Source organism: Mauremys reevesii, linkage group 8 (assembly GCF_016161935.1).
Source record: "Mauremys reevesii isolate NIE-2019 linkage group 8, ASM1616193v1, whole genome shotgun sequence".
Taxonomy (NCBI): domain Eukaryota; kingdom Metazoa; phylum Chordata; order Testudines; family Geoemydidae; genus Mauremys; species Mauremys reevesii.
Window position 1 is genome coordinate 45734122 of NC_052630.1, and position 17399 is coordinate 45751520.

The window sequence follows — 17399 nt, forward strand, 5'->3', positions numbered from 1 at the left end:
AATGAAGTTTACAATCAAAATGGTATTTACAAACAAAATAGGGTTTGTAGAGACAAAGATATACATCTGTGACCGAGTCAGGCCTTCTCTGCCCCTGCTGGAAGAATTACCACCCTACCACAACTTCTCAAAGGAATATTGTCACCTGGGAAAGAGGGCCATGAGTCAGACCTTTGAGTATTGCCTCAAGAAGTCACTCAGGCTCTGGTACAGGCAAAGCCAATAAGACATGGTCCCCCAATGGCTAGAAGGGCCGGGAGTAGGCAGCAATTAATCAAGACCCAGCAAGTGAGTTTAGAATCATAAAAATGTAAGGCAGGAAGGGACCCTGAGAGGTCACTATGTCCAGTCCTCTGTGCTGAGTCAGGACCAAGTAAACCTAGACCATCCCTGACAGGTGTTTGTCCAACCTGTTCTTAAAAACCTCCAATGACAGGATTTCCACAAACTTCATTGGAGTGCTTTGTTCCAGGTGGGCCTGGAGTGGTTGATTGGCGGGAAGGCTTTGAGCCAGGGCAACTGCTTCAAGCCAGCAGACTTATAAAAAAGTAGCCAGTTGCAAACTGAGTGGAAGCAAACAGAAGGAGTTCACCCGGGGGGAGATTGCCTGTGGAGTTCCCACAGAATTTTTTGCCTTTCAGGCTTCTGTGAGCAGTAAATACAACATCTGAAGAGGCTCTTGGAAGTAATACAATATTGATAGTGACCGATCAGCTGTTGTGACCTGCACAGGATGTGCCATGTTTGTCTTTCTCCCAGAAGATAGAAGTGACTTCATCTGTACGATGTGCAAGCTGGTCTCCATATTGGAAGAGAAGGTTAAAGGACTAGAGACCCAAGTATCAAACCTGCATTGCATCAGAGAAATGAAGACTTTCTGGATAGGATTCAGCGTTTTGTACTGCATTCACAGCATGCTGAAGAATCAGAGAGGGCAATGCAGAAAGGGGAAGAATATTGGCAGTGTGCTGCTTGCCTGGAGCTAGAATTCAGGATGTGACAGTATCTGCTGAGACTGATCAAGCCCTCATACCTAAGTTCCCTCTAAGCTGCGTGGCTGTGCAGCTGCACAGCTGCCTATTAAGCCCCACACAGAGGCTCAGGGCTGCAATGGGGAGAGATGCCTTTCCCCCAGCATGGACCTGCCGTGGTGGGGAGAGGCACCCCTCCCTGCCGGGCCCAGCACAGACCTGCCCCAGACTTGCCACAGCTGGGGGAAAGGAGACCCTCCCTAGGCCCAGCCCAGCCCCACCGGAGCTGCTGCAGCTGGGGAGAGCACCTCTCCCCTTGCCTCGAGCTGCTGTGGCGAGAGAGGTCTGGGGGAGTCCTCCCTGCCCACCAGAGCCCTGGGGCAGCCTGGGCCCCAAACCCATCATCCCCAGCTCCACTCCAGAGCCCACACCCTCCTCTGCCCCAGCCCTGAGCCGTCTCCCACATTCTGAACCCCTCATTGCCGGTCCCACCCCAGAGCCATCACTCCTAGCTGGAGCCCTCACCCCCTGCACCCAACCCTCTGTCCCAACACTGAGTCCCCTCCTGCATCCTGAACCCCTCATCCCCATCCCCACCCCAGAGCCCACACCCCCAGCCAGAGCCCTCACCCCCTCCACACCTCAACCCTCTGTCCCAGCCCTGAGTCCCCTCCTACACTCTGAACCCCTCTGCCCCATCTCCACCACATGAATTTTGTTATGTGCACCAATATGAAGGTGATGTATCACACATCATCTCCATATTGGTGCACATAACAAAATTCATTCCGCACATGGATGTAAAAAATTAGAGGGAACACAGCCTCTGACCACTACCCCTTCCTGCTTCTCCACGTGGGCACCAATGACACTGCCAAGAGTGACCTTGAGCTGTTCATTGCAGACTATGTAGCTCTAGGAAGAAGGATAAAGGAGTTTGAGACTCAAGTCATGTTCTCATCCATCTTTCCAGTTGAAGGTGAAGGCCCAGGTAGGGACCATCGAATTGTGGAAGTAAATGAGTGGTTACGTAGGTGGTGTAGGAGAGAGGGCTTTGGATTCTTTGACCATGGGATGTTGTTCCAGGAAGAAGGATTGCTAGGAAGAGATGGGATCCACCTAACAAAGAGAGGGAAGAGCATCTTCACAGGCAGGCTGGCTAACCTAGTGAGGAGAGCTTTAAACTAGGTTCGCTGGGGGATGGAGACCTAAGCCCTGAGATAAGTGAGGAAGTGGGATACTGGGTGGAAACACAAGGAGGAGGATGCAACAGAGGAGGCCTTGGGTTTCATACTGAGAAAGTAGGGCAATCAGCTAGTTATCTTAGGTGCCTGTACACAAATGCAAGAAGCCTGGGAAACAAACAGGAAGAATTGGAAGTCCTGGCACAGTCAAGGAACTATGATGTGATTGGAATAACTGAGATGTGGTGGGGTAACTCACATGACCGGAGCACTGTCATGGATGGGTGTAAACTGTTCAGGAAGGACAGGCGGGGGAGAAAAGGTAAAGGAGTTGCACTGTATGTAAGAGAGCAGTATGATTGCTCAGAGCTCCATTGTGAAACTGGAGAAAAGCCTGTTGAGAGTCTTTGGGTTAAGATTAGAGACGAGAGCAACAAGGGTGATGTTGTGGTGGGTGTCTGCTATAGACCACCAGAGCAAGACAAGGCTTTCTTTGGACAACTAACAGAAGCAGGGGCGGCTCTAGGAACCAGCAAAGCAAGCACCTGCTTGGGGCAGCCCATTTGCAGGGGCGGCATGGGAGCTGAGAACCAACAGGGGGCCCTGGGAGCTGTGGTTCCTTGGTTAGCTCCCTGCCTATAGAGCCAGCCCTGGAGCAGGGAAAGAACTACATTTCCCAGCATTCCCTTGGTCACTACCAACAGAAAGGAAGGAGGGGGACCTCATGCGGCAGCGCGCTGTGAGTGCTGTGAATGGTAGGGAGACCATATTTTAACATTCAAAAAACAGGACACTCCATGGAGAGGGAAGCCCCACCCTGCCACCATCCACTCCCTCCAACTGCCCCCCACAGAAACCCCAACCCATCCAACACTGCCCCCAACTCCCTGTCCCCTGATCGCCCTCTCCCGGGACCCCTGCCCCTAACTGCCCCCCAGGACCCCACCCCCTATCTAAGCCTCCCTTCTCCTTGTCCCCAACTGCCCCCTCCTGAGACCCCCCCCAACTTCCCCCTAGGACCCCACCCCCTACCTGTCCTCTGACAAACCCCTGGGACTCCCATGCCTATCCAACCGCTGCCTGTCCCCTGACTGCCTCCCCGAAGCTCTGACCCATCCACGCCCCCCCCGCTCCCTGTCCCTTGACTGCCCGTGGAACCCCTACCCCTTCTCCAGCCCCCAGCCCCTTACTGTGCCACTCAGACCAGCGTGTCTGGCTCCGTGCAGCTCCAGACATGCTGCTGCATACATGCTGCCGTGCTCCCCTGCGGAGCCCACAGCCCCGCCCCCCCCCACCCACCCCGCACCTGCCGTCCAGATTTGAACACCTCAAAATTCAGGAGTGCTCAAGCTCAGTTTGGGCAGCTGTTACTTCATTTCTCCCAAATCAAATATACTGATCCACTGTAACTTGCTGTAGAAAAAGTAGGATAAAATTGAGCAAGAAATGCTTCCCAGTGGTTATTAGGACTGGAATTGCTATTTTCAACAGCCATTGCCTTTTTTGTTTGTTTGTTTAAAAGGAAGACAGTGATATTGCATTGGCAAATTCCCCATAGAAAGAAAGAGTGGAACAAAATAATAATAAAGGCACCTCAACTTTTCCTCATTTATGGAGGACAGCCTTATGATATGCATCCAGATATCCTCCAATCACACAAGCTGAAAATTGTTCCACTTTACTACAGCTCTGTAACCATATGGGAACCAATCCTGTGTGTGTTCTGTGCACATCTAAAATTCCTGCTGAATGACCTGCCCTGGGAGCGAGTTACCAGTGACCCAGGGCTGCGGCGGAAGGAGGGTGCAGGTGAGGGGGCGGGGAGATCCCAGGGCTGGGGTGGCAGGAAGTGTGTGTGGGGGGCACTGGTGGGGGGGAAAGGGGGAAGCCCAGCGCTGGGGCGGCAGGGTGGGGGAGAGCCCAGGGGTGGGGCAGCAGGGGGATGCGGGGGGGAGCCCAGGGCTGGGATGGGGGGCAGCCAACATTTTTTTGCTTGGGGCGGCAAAAAACCTAGAGCCGGCCCTGAAGACAAGTTTCCAGATCACAGGCCCTGTTTCTCATGGGGGACTTCATTCATCCTGACATCTGCTGGGAGAGCAATACAGCAGTGCACAGACAATCCAGGCACTTTTTGGACAATATTGGGGAGAACTTCCTGGTGTAAGTGCTGGAGGAACCGACTAGGGCCCATGCTCCCCTTGAGCTGCTGCTCACAAACAGGGTAGAATTGGTAGGGGAAGTAGAAGTGGGTGGCAAACTGGGCAGCAGTGACCATGAGATGGTTGAGTTCAGGATCCTGAAAAGGGAAGAAAGGAGAGTAGCAAAATACGGACCCTGTACTTCAGAAAAGCAGACTTTGACTCCCTTGGGGAACTGATGGGTAGGATCCCCTGGGAGGCTAATATGAGGGGGAAAGGAGTCCAGGAGAGCTGGCTGTATTTTAAAGGGTGCAGGAACAAACTATCCCGATGTGCAGAAAGAATAGCAAATATGGCAGGCGACCAATTTGGCTTATCAGGGAAATCTTTGGTGAGCTTAAACACAAAAAGGAAGCTTCCATGAAGTGGAAACTTGGACAGATGACTAGGGAAGAGTATAAAAATATTGCTCAAGCATGCCGGGATGTAATCAGGAAGGCCAAAGCACAATTGGAGTTGCAGCTAGCCAGGGGTGTGAAGGGTAACAAGAAGAGTTTCTATAGGCATGTTAGCAACAAGAAGATCAGGGAAAATGTGGGACCCTTACTGAATGGGGGAGGCCACTTAGTGACAGAAGAGGTGGAAAAAGCTGAAGCATTCAATGCTTTTTTTGCCTCAGTCTTCACAGGCAAGGTCAGCTCCCAGACTGCTGCACTGGGCAGCACAGTATGGGGAGGAGGTGAGCAGCCCTCAGTGGTGAAATAACAGATTAAGGACTACTTAGAAAATCTGGACATGCACAAGTGGGGCTGGATGCAATGCATCTGAGGGTGCTGAGAGAGTTGGCTGATATGATTGCAGAGCCATTGGCCATTATTTCTGAAAACTCATGGTGATCAGGGGAGGTCCTGGATGATTGGAAAAAGGCAAATATAGTGCCCATTTTTAAAAAAGGGAAGAAAGAGAACCAGGGGAACTACAGACTGATCAGCCTCACCTCAGTCCCTGGAAAAATCATGGAGCAGGTGCTCAAGGAATCCATTTTGAAGAACTTGAAGGAGAGAAAGGTGATCAGGAACAGTCAACATGGATTCACCAAGGGCAAGTCATGCTTGACCAACCCAATTGCCTTCTATGTTGAGATAACTGTCTCTGTGGATATGGGGAAAGAGGTGGACGTGGTATACCTTGACTTTAGCAAACCTTTTGTATGGTCTCCCACAGTATTCTTGCCAGCAAGTTCAAGAAGTATGGATTGGATGAATGGATTATAAAATGGATAATAAGTGGTCTAGATCGTCTGGCTCAATGGGTAGTGATCAACGGCTCGATGTCTAGTTGGCAGGTGGTATCAAGCGGAGTGCCCCAGGGGTCTGTCCTGGGGCCAGTTTTGTTCAGCATCTTCATTAATGATCTGGATGATGGGATGGATTGCACTGTCAGCAAGTTCATGGATGACACTAAGCTGGGGGGAAAGGTAGATATACTAGAGGGTACGGATAGTTGTCCAGAGTGATCTAGACGAATTGGAAGGTTGGGCCAAAAGAAATTTGAGGTTCAACAAGGACAAGTGCAGAGTCCTGCACTTAGGACAGAAGAATCCCATGCACTGCTACAGACTGGGGACCGACTGGCTAAGCGGCAGTTCTGCAGAAAAGGACCTGGGTATTACATTGGACGAGAAGCTGGGTATGAGTCAAGAGTGTGCCCTTATTGCCAAGCGATTAATGGCATACTGGGCTGCATTAGTAGGAGCACTGCCAGTGGATCGAGGGAAGTGATTATTACCCTCTATTTGGCACTGGTGAGGCCACATCTGGATTATTGCGTCCAGTTTTGGGCCCCCCACTACAGAAAGGATGTGGACAAATTGGAGAGTGTCTAGTGGAGGGCAGTTCCCCTCTATTCGGCATTGGTGAGGCCTCATCTGGAAAAACTGGAAAAAGTCCAGCAGAGGTTAATAAAAATGATTAGGCAGCTGGAGGACATGACTTATGAGGAGAGGCTGAGGGAATTGGTCTTATTTATTCTGCAGACAAGAAGAGGGAGGAAGGACTTGATAGCAGCCTTCAACTACCTGTTGAAGCTAGGCTAGGCTGTTCTCAGTGGTGGCAGTTGACAGAACAAGGAGCAATGGTCTCAAGTTGCAGTGGGGGAGGTCTAGATTGGATATTAGGAAACACTATTTCACTAGGAAGGTGATGAAGCATTGGAATGGATTACCTAGGGAGATGGTGGAATCTCCATCCTTAATTGTTTTTAAGGCCCGGTTTGACAAAGCCCTTGCTGGGATGATTTAGTTGGGGATTGGTCCTGCTTTGAGCAGGGGGTTGGACTAGATGGCCTCCTGAGGTCCCTTCCAACCCTGAGATTCTATGATTCTATGATTGTAACCAGGGCCGGCTCCAGACCCCAGCGCGCCAAGCGCGCGCTTGGGGCAGCGTCCCGCGGGAGGGCGTCAGGCGGCTCCGGTGGACCTCCTGCAGGCATGTCTGCGGAGGGTCCGCTGGTCCCGCGGCTCCGATGGAGCATCCACAGCCGTGCCTGTGGGAGGTCCACTGGAGCCGCGGGACCAGCGGACACTCCGCAGGCACGTCTGCAGGAGGTCCACCGGAGCCGCGGGACCAGCGATCGCCAGAGCGCCTCCCACGGTGTGCCGCCCTGCTTGGGGCGGCGCAAATCCTAGAGCCGCCCCTGATTGTAACTGGAACAAGTGAACTATTCCAGCCTGCTCCCCACTGAACACTGCAGTGGTGAGGCAAAGGGATTGCATTACTCATTTGAAACAGTATTATGATTGGCTGAGGGCTGCAGTGTAGATGGGTCCAAAGGAACAAAAAAAATGTCATGTGGGACTCACATTGTAAAAACAACAGGGCAGTTCCTCAGCGTGAGCAAATTCAGTGTCAAATGTGTCGCTTTAAATTCCACCACCTTCAGCAGCAGCTGCAGGGGTTCCAGCTCACAGCACCACATGGGCACTCAGCATTTCTAGAGCACGTGGGCAAGCCACTGCAATATTTTGTGGCCTATTTTTGCACTGTGCTCCCATTCTGACTCTCTAAGGCATTCTATGACCCTGAAATTCATTCGCTTGTTATAAAGAAATTGCTGGCTCTCTTAGCAAGAAACAGAGCCAATCTTTAGACACATGTTGGAAACAATTAGTATTACATGAAGTATCCCGAGTGCAGATCCACTGTGAGTGACTTGCAGTTACTGGAGTCTGGAAGAGAACAGAACGTTTTCTCCTGTGGGTCATCATCGCCACCTTGTGGATGAAGTTGTTTAGTGGCAACTTCCTATTGTGGAAAGGTGATGCAGCCAGGGCGGATGCTTTTACGGGCTCACAGTTGAGACTTGCAGGTTCTCCTTTAGTAGCCATCTCAATGTAGAGAGCTAGGCAAATGTGCTTCCCTGAGGCAGACCATAGCACAGATGTTTAAAAGAATGCACTGGAAGCAGGGGCGGCTCTAGGTATTTTGCCGCCCCAAGCATAGCAGGCAGGCTGTCTTCGGTGGTTTGTCTGCGGGAGGTCCCCGGTCCCACGGATTCGGGGGCACGCCTGCGGGAGGTCCGCCGAAGCCGCGGGACCAGCGGATCCTCCGCAGGCATGCCGCCGAAGGCACCCTGCCTGCCGCCCTCGCAGCGACCGGCAGAGCGCCCCCCGTGGCTTGCCGCCACAGGCACACGTTTGGCGTGCTGGTGCCTGGAGCTGCCCCTGACTGGAAGGCCCCCCCTTGCTCCAGTTCAGAAGGATGGAATCTCTGGCCTTTTCTGTGGGAAGGGGGAAAGAATAAATCCTGGCCTTCCAGTTGAATTTCTAGGAAACTAGAGCATTGGACTGGGACTCAGGAGACCTAAAGTCTATTCCTGGCTCTGCCACTGACCTGATATATGACCTTGGGCAAGTCACTTCACCTCTGTTTCATCATCTCCACCTTCATAGAATATCTGGGTTGGAAGGGTCCTCAGGAGGTCATCTAGTCCAACCCCCTGCTCAGTGCAGGACCAATCCCCAACTAAATCATCCCAGCCAGGGCTTTGTCAAGCCTGACCTTAAAAACCTCTAAGGAAGGAGATTCCACCACCTCCTTAGGTAACCCATTCCAGTGTTTCACCACCCTCCTAGTGAAATTTTTTTCCCTAATATCCAACCTAAACCTTCCCCACTGCAACTTGAGACCATTACTCCTTGTTCTGTCATCTGCTACCACTGAGAACAGTCTATATCCATCCTCTTTGGAACCCCCTTTCAGGTAATTGAAAGCAGCTATCAAATCCCTCCTCGTTCTTCTCTTCTGCTGACTAAACAATCCCAGTTCCCTCAGCCTCTCCTCATAAGTCATGTGTTCCAGCCCCCTAATCATTTTTGTTGCCCTCTGCTGGACTCTTTCCAATTTATCCACATCCTTCTTGTAGTGTGGGGCCCAAAACTGGACACAGTACTCCAGATGAGGCCTCACCAATGTCGAACAGAGGGGAATGATCACGTACCTCGATCTGCTGGCAATGCCCCTACTTATCCAGCCCAAAATGCCTTTAGTTTTCTTGGCAACAAGGGCACACTGTTGAGTCATATCCAGCTTCTTGTCCCCTGTAACCCCTAGGTCCTTTTCTGCAGAACTGCTGCCTAGTCATTTGGTTCCTAGTCAGTAGCAGTACATGGGGTTCTTCCGTCCTAAGTGCAGGACTCTGCACTTGTCCTTGGTGAACCTCATCAGATTTCTTTTGGCCCAATCCTCTAATTTGTCTAGGTCCCTGTGTCTGCTATCCCTACCCTCCAGCGTATCTACTACTCCTCCCAGTTTAGTGTCATCTGCAAACTTGCTGAGGGTGCAGTCCACGCCATCCTCCAGATCGTTAATTAAGATATTCAACAAAACTGGCCCCAGTTTTGGGGCACTACACTTGAAACCGGCTGCCAACTAGACATGGAGCCGTGGATCACTAACATGGAGCTATTGACTCTACATGGCTGGAAACAATTAGTCTTCATCTGTCTTGTGTATGTAGCTTGTAAACTCTTCATATTAGGGGCTTGCTCTTTAGTATGTGCCAGTCTCAGAAGGCCCAGACACTCCCATGATGCAAATAAAGAGTCAAATAATAGAACTTCCTCTAAGTAGGGGTTAGATGACATAACACAGAATGGGGCCCTCTGAGCATAATCAACTCCTAGTAATAAACCGTTTTCAACAACGATTTCTTTTTGATTTTGGGGACTTCAAAAAGCCACCCACATTTAGTGACCTCTGCTTATTAGTCATCTTGCTCATACACACATTTTAAAGATGTTACTAAAAGTAATTACTTTTTTTTTTTGGTATGCTCGACTGGCCCTAACACGCATTCATCTCCCTGCACTGGGAAACACCTCCCAGCTGCAGTGTAGCCTGAGGCTCAGAAATGACAAGGCAGAGCTGCTGGACTGCAGCTTTCTGAAGTGCCGGAGCGTAGCGCCATCCTGGATTTCAGGTGACACTGCTCCGGCAGCACTATACACCGGTGTATAAGAGGCAGTGCTGTGTGTTATGAGAATGTATGATAGCTACCTAGGAGTAAATAGTTAATAGATAAAAGTGGCAGTAGATTGTGCTCAAGAAAAGGTAGCTTAGTTCCTGGGTTGTATAGGAGAGATAAAATCTGGAGCTCTTGTAAATGGCTTCCTCTGTGCAGCTCTGTACAATAGCTTCCAGCACTGTATGCAGTATGGGGCTGCTTCCCCTTGTTTGCTAGGCTGTGAGTTAGGAGTACTCCCATGAAATCAATTGAATGACACTGGAGTAAGTCAGATCAGAAGCAGGCTGTGTACGTCTGTCAGTCAATAGCCAGGCCCCAGGGCCTTGGGAAGTTACCATAGGCCACAGCATATTCAGATTTCTTCCTAGGTGATCATAGAAATAGGTGTTTGCATAGCCTCCTTCTTCTCTTTCCTAGCATATCGATGGGCTGAGGGAAATCCTTATCCTGTTAGCACTTTGAAATCTAATGTCAATCATGGATAATAAAGGCCTGACTCTGACACTGTGCAAAGTTATAGGGTTCTACCTGGGTGATGACAAAGAATAGTAATATTGAGACAAACACGATATGGCTGGGCAGGTCCATCTGCAGGGATTGAACCTGGGAACATGTGAATCTGAAAACAAAAGCCTCTACTCCTTGAGCTAAAGGACCACTTGCCTTAGCTTAGAGGCAGCAGCAAACTCAAACCTCTTTAGGTAGTCCAGCCCCTAGGGGAGACAGACACTTGGCCAGTGTATTACACAAAGCAGCAAAGGTTTGGTCTTTGACCATTGTCCACACTGGTCAACATTTTATAAGTCTGTATAATAGTCTCCATCTTCTTGCAATGTCAGCAATCATGACAGTTGCTGGACGTAACTTAACCAGACCCAAGAGGTGAGAATATTTTGTATTTACACAAAATGATTCTTTGGGGCTCTGAAAGCATTTTGCAGCTGGTAATGAGTGATGCTTTAGAATGCTCTTGTGGAAATTTTTACATGTGCTTTACAGCTGGGAAAAACAAGCAGCGCATGGTTAAGTGACCTTCTCATGGTCTCACAGCAAAGCAGTGGCACAGCTGTCCCTAGACTGAGCTTTCTATAACCTGAACAAAAAGACGAACCACAGATTCCATGGAGTCGACTAGGAACTATGCAACCACCCATCTATTTTATATAGGAGGTGCTCAGCCTCAGGGTGATGGGTGGCTGCACAAAAATATAAGCTAGACAGGCAGAGTTGAGGAAAAAAAGCCAGGGATCCTGACTTCCATTTTGCTGCTCTGCTCACAAGACCACACTTCCCTTCTAATAGGGCACCGTTGAACAAGAAATCTTCCCCCATGTCACAAGACGGGGAGGCTTTTTGTTTGTTCCCTTCTTTTCGCCGCATAGCTCAGCTCAGGTGCATCATCTGCTTTATAATGCGGTTCCTTCTTTACATTTTGAAACTGCTCTGGGCCAGTGCAGGGGCAGATGGCAAGTGGCTTATATCTGCCTCGTTTGGGAGCTGCTGAGACCCCAGTGACCCTGCATCAATGCCTTTAGCAGGGGTGATGAAATCCCCAGGGTATAGAAACGACCTGGCCATGCCTCCTCCTGCCCCTTATATGCTCAGAGCCTGCCAAGATAGTAGCTCAGCTAAAGCCCTATCGTCGTATCCAATTCATGTAGCAGAGAGGTGTCCCGTATCTGGCCTGCAGGGGGTATTTTTGTGGCTGACATGATATATCCAGGTTGCTTGAATCTCAACTTTAACTACAAAATAAAAAGTAACTTTCTAACCCTTGTGGCTGCAGAGATACTTTCCAACCATAACCTGAATATCCGCCTGAGTCTGCAGGCAGGTGGACTTAGAGGAGTGAACGGCCCTCTCCCCTAATTATCTCATTGACATGACAGCTCTAAAACCCGATGGCGACCCTGCACTGCCCTCATTTTAGGAACTAGCCTGGGCAAAAGGGACTGGGTGAAAAGCCAGGCAGGGTGGGGCTTAGGATTTGCTTCATAGAATCATAGAATCTCAGGGTTGGAAGGGACCTCAGGAGGTCATCTAGTTTGTCAAGCCTGACCTTAAAAACCTCTAAGGAAGGAGATTCCACTACCTCCCTAGGTAACCCATTCCAGTTCTTCACCACCCTACTAGTGAAAAAGTTTCTCCTAATGTCCAACCTAAACCTCCCCCTCTGCAACTTGAGACCATTACTCCTTGTTCTGTCATCTTCTACCACTGAGAACAGTCTAGATCCATCCTCTTTGGAACCCCCTTTCAGGTAGTTGAAAGCAGCTATCAAATCCCCCCTCATTCTTCTCTTCTGCAGACTAAACAATCCCAGTTCCCTCAGCCTCTCCTCATAAGTCATGTGCTCCAGCCCCCTAATCATTTTTTTTGCCCTCCGCTGGACTCTCTCCAATTTATCCACATCCTTCTTGTAGTGTGGGGCCCAAAACTGAACACAGTACTCCAAATGAGGCCTCACCAGTGCTGAGTAGAGGGGAATGATCACATCCCTCGAGCTGCTGGAAATGCCCCTACTTATACAACCCAAAATGCCATTAGCCTTCTTGGCAACAAGGGCACACTGTTGACTCATATTCAGCTTTTCGTCCACCGTAACCCCTAGGTCCTTTTCTGCAGAATTGCTGCCCAGCCATTCGGTCCCTAGTCTGTAACAGTGCATGGGATTCTTCCGTCCTAAGTGCAGGACTCTGCACTTGTCCTTGTTGAACCTCATCATATTTCTTTTGGCCCAATCCTCTAATTTGTCTAGGTCCCTCTGTATCCTATCCCTACCCTCCAGCGTATCAACCACTCCTCCCAGTTTAGTGTCATCTGCAAACTTGCTAAGGGTGCAGTCCACACCATCCTCCAGATCGTTAATGAAGATATTGAATAAAACCGGCCCCAGCACCGACCCTTGGGGCACTCCACTTGATACCGGCTGCCAACTAGACATGGAACCATTGATCACTACCCGTTGAGCCCGACCATCTAGCCAGTTTTCTATCCACCTTACCGTCCATTCATCCAGCCCATACTTCTTTAACTTGCTGGCAAGAATACTGTGGGAGACTGTATCAAAAGCTTTGCTAAAGTCCAGAAATAGCACATCCACTGCTTTCCCCTCATCCACAGAGCCGGTTATCTCATCATAGAAGGCAATTAGGTTAGTCAGGCATGACTTGCCCTTGGTGAATCCATGCTGACTGTTCCTGATCACTTTCCCCTCCTTTAAGTGGTTGTGCAGAGGGAACAGCAGAGGAGAAATGGGGAAAGGAAAGAACCAGCTAAAGGAGGATGAGGAAGGAAGAGGAACAACAGGCAGGAGTAGCAGTGGCCTAGGAGGACTCAGATTGTTCACTGAGTGATGAACGTGCCGATAAGAGGCTGGAAGTTACCGTATTTTTCCGTGTATAAGACGCTCCCGTGTATAAGACGCCCCCCACTTTTCTAACCCAAAATTCAGAAATCAATATTTTAAACATAGAACACATTTTTATTTAGTACGGTAATTAGGCAACATTTATATACCAGTACTATGATATTATGCATCACACTTAGCTTTAAGCAAATCACTTTATTCAGCCTCTATTGCATCACTGCTTCTTCTTCATCACTATTAGTTTCAAACATATCAGTTTCTTCAACTTCTATTGCATCACTGCTGTCTACTGAGTCACTGTCTATATATACGAGATCATCCTCAGTTCCATCCATGGCATTGCTGATTCCACATTTCTTGAAGGACTTCACAATCACCTTTTGTCTGACGCCATACCATGAGTTTAGAACCCAATTGCTAACCTCAGTAATGGTTGGTTTTTTCACTCTTCCTGTCGGTGTCAAGTTACCACCTGCTTTTTGAATCCATCTACTCCATTCTTCTCTCATCAGGGCTTTAAATGGCTTGTTGATTGAAACATCTAGTGGCTGTAGCTGACCTGTAAGTCCACCAGGAATAACTGCTAGCTGTGTTCGCAAATCCGATGCAACCCTTTTTGTCTTTTCTGTTAAATGTGCTCGGAACTGATCAAAGACAAGTAGAGCTGGCTTCTTTAAAAGCCCTCCAGGTCTTCTGGCCCAAACCTTTGCAAACCAAATGGCCATAATGTCTTCATTCATCCATCCCTTCTCCTGAACTTGCACAATAATGCCAGGTGGTATGGTCTCTTTAGGATATGTTTTCCTCTTAAAAATAAGCATAGGAGGCAGTTTAGTACCATCTGCACAGCATGAAAGCACAGCAGTATAGTGTGTCTTTTCATGGCCACTTGAAAAGACCCGGGCGACCTGGGCCCGCTCGCCGCCCGCCCGGCCCCCGCTTCGACGGCCGCCCGCCCGCTCGCCGCCCGCCCGGCCCCCGCTTCGACGGCCGCCCGCCCGCTCGCCGCCCGCCCGGCGCCGCGCCGCCGCGCCGCGCCCACTCCGCTTTCCGCCGCCCGCCCGCGCTCGCCGCCCGCCCGCCGCTGGCTGCCGCCGCCGCCCGCCCGCCTCGCTTCGACGCCGCCGCCCGCCGCCCGCCTGCCTCGCCCGCCGCTTCGCCGGCTCGCCGCCGCCCGCCTCGCCGCTGGCCGCCCGCTGCCGCCCGCCGGCCCCGCTTTGCGGCTGGCGCCGCCGCCGCCCGCCTGCCTCGCGGCCGGGCTGGCCGCCCGCCGCTCGCCGCGCCGGCCCCGCTTTGCCGGCTGGCCGCTTCGCCGCCCGCCTGCGCCGCCGCCGCCGCCGCCGCCTGCCTCGCCGCTGCCGCCCGCCCGGCCCCTGCTTCGACGGCCGCCCGCCGCGCCGCCGCCTGCCCCGCTTCGCCGGCTGCCACCCGCCCGCCTCGCTTCCCGGCCGCCGGCTGCCCGGCCCCCGCTTCGCCGGCCGGCCGCCGCCCGCCCGGCCCCCGCTTCGCCGGCCACCCGCCCGGCCCCCGCTCGCCGCCCGCCCGCCCGGCCCCCGCTTTGCCGGTGGCAAAGATCCGGTGGGCTCAAGATCCAGAGTGCCCATAGTACTATTTTTAATGCACTACGTCAGCACCGCTAGCGCAAGTCTGCACTGTAGACAGACCCTTAAAGACCCCAGTTGGCCCAGCGGCTTCAACCTCTGAGATGGAAATGATGGCTCCAGTGGCTGGAGGAGGCCAGTCATAGCCAGCGTGGGCTAGCTAGATGTGGAGGAAAGATGAATTGATACAGGGGTACCCAATCTTGGGGCCTCTAGACACAGCTATGGGGGGAAGGATAGCTCAGTGGTTTGAGCATTGGCTTGCTAAACCTAGAGTTGTGAGTTCAATCCTTGAGGGGGCCACTTGGGGAAGTGGTGTAAAAATCTGGGGATTGGTCCTGCTTTGAGCAGGGGGTTAGACTAGATGACCTCCTGAGGTCCCTTCCAACCCTAATCTATGATTCTATTAAAAAAAGACACTGAAATTCATAGAGCTTCCTTTTCCCTAAGTCAGGCTAACTGATGTACACAAGAGTGGGGCCCACCAAGCAAAATAGAATTATATTCATAAATCATTTTCAGCTTAAAAAAAGGCACCTGATTTAGTGACTTCTCTGCTTATTATTCATGTTGCACTTACGTAGGGTTTTAAAATAATTGCTAAAAAGTAAATATTTGTTTTGGGAGATATTTATTTTCAGAAATACAATGTGAGCCTGCTGGCATGCTGCCAGCTTAATACAGATATACTTTGTAGGTTGGTACAGATGGCACAGGAAGTCGATAATGGTTGGTCACACATGGTTTTGCATGCTGTTCACAATAGCCAGCTCAAGATGAAACTACTCAGTTATTGCTTTCATTATCAGGACATTGTACATCAGATTTCAGCCAGGAATACATACAGCTGTTATAAAGAACTGAGCTTTTTACTTATGATAACAAAAGTGCATAGAGACACAAACAGCTACTGAGGTAATATGGAAAACTTGGAAAAAATAATCAGTTTGGAAACAATTCTGCAGTTGTAAGCTATGGCGTCCTATTTTACAAGAGTTAAATCAAAAGTGGATATGTAAATTATGCTCTAGTTCAAGTTATGCTCTGGGAATTATATCAGGGAAGTTCTCTGGTCTGTGTTATGTAGGAGGTCATACTAGATGATCACAGTGGTTCATTCTGGCTTTTCAATCTCAATCTACAAGGCAACAGATACTTGCATAAAAACAGGTGGCAAAGTCCTGCCCCCAATGATTACCACATTGACATCAATAGGGTTACATGTTGGTAAATGGAAGCAGAATTTTTGTAAGAATCCAGCCGGTACTGCTGCTTATTCTCCATCTGACATCATGATCTTTTGTGACATCACAATAGTTTCCTAAGCAATGGCAAGGACCCAATCAGAGTTATAGAGTTGTAGGCCAGAAGGGACCACTAGATCATCCAGTCTGACCTCCTGTGTCTCACAGGCCATCAATACCACCCAATACCTTCACTCTAAGCCCAACAACTGAAATTAGACCCCAGTATTACAGCCCACATCTGGCACTTCTTACCCTCACCAAACTGCCTCCGAAGCCAATGGAAGTAAAGAGTGCCAGTCTGGGTGCTGCCAGGTGGAGCCATAAGTGCTGGAACTAGGGGTGCTGTGGGTGCTGCTGCACCTCCTGGCTTGAGGTGGTTTCCATCATATACAGGGTTTACAGTTTGGTTCAATGTCTCTCAGCAGCCACGCTATACAAATTGCTCCAGTACTCCTGGGTGCAGCAGATTAACTGTCTTTGACACCAAGACAATAGTCTCACGCCAACATCTTCACCAATAGGCTGAAGAGCAAACATTTCAAACAAATATTTTGCAGTGTTGAGATCGAATTAGGCCACTAGGCAGAAAAATAGGCTCCTTGCATCAGCTCCTTTTAGCTCATAAAAACCCAAAGCAGAGGGAACTTAATTCTCCATTTACAGACAGATTTAGTTGATTGACTGAGAGCAAGCAATTCCAGAATATTGAGTCTGTGTGGGGGTGGGGGGTGGGTGATTTAGAGAATTCCACAGCCCTCCAAACTAAAGAAACAAGGGAGTAGAATTTAAAGCCCAGGGTCCTGTCACAGCTCTGTCTGATGTATTCTCTAAGGAACTTTTATTTTTCAAGGGACTTTTTGTTAGCCTGAGGGCAGATCCTGCCACTATTTTATGAAAGGTAGCACAGCCCCTTGGCTTAAGGGGAAAAGATAGTTGCTTCTAGCGGAGTCCATGATCTCCCTTGATTTTGCAATGAGACCATCATTATTAGAGAGGCAAGGTCGGCACGGTCATATCTTTTATCGGATTACCTCACCTACCTTTGTTTCAGTGAGACCCTGGGACCAACATGGCTACTACACTGCAATCAGTCATTCTTGTTGCTCATACTGGCGTAGCGCCTAGAGCAGTGGTGTCTAGCCAGAGGGCTGAACATTTTATTTCAAGAAGGTGAAGGAGCCACAATCAATACTTGGGGGCAGATTGCTTGCACTGCTCTGCTCCCTTTGAACCACCCCAGCATGGAAAATGAGTGCAAACCACCCACAGGTCTCCTGCTGAGGGGTTCTCCTGGCATTGGGGAGTCTAGAGTGCATGAAGAACCTGCATAGCCAGCCCCTATATCTTCTTCTCCTCAGTGGGCAT

At 50.2% G+C, this 17399-nt stretch overlaps 1 long non-coding RNA gene across 1 annotated transcript in view; it reads left to right on the top strand.

The window, feature by feature from the left end:
• Positions 1-2863: 2863 nt before the first annotated feature.
• LOC120371186 overlaps positions 2864-17399 on the top strand; it is a 28748-nt gene continuing 14212 nt past the window's right edge. The window contains exon 1 of the long non-coding RNA XR_005584187.1: positions 2864-2910. This is a non-coding gene — a long non-coding RNA (uncharacterized LOC120371186). The remainder of the gene's footprint in view (positions 2911-17399) is intronic.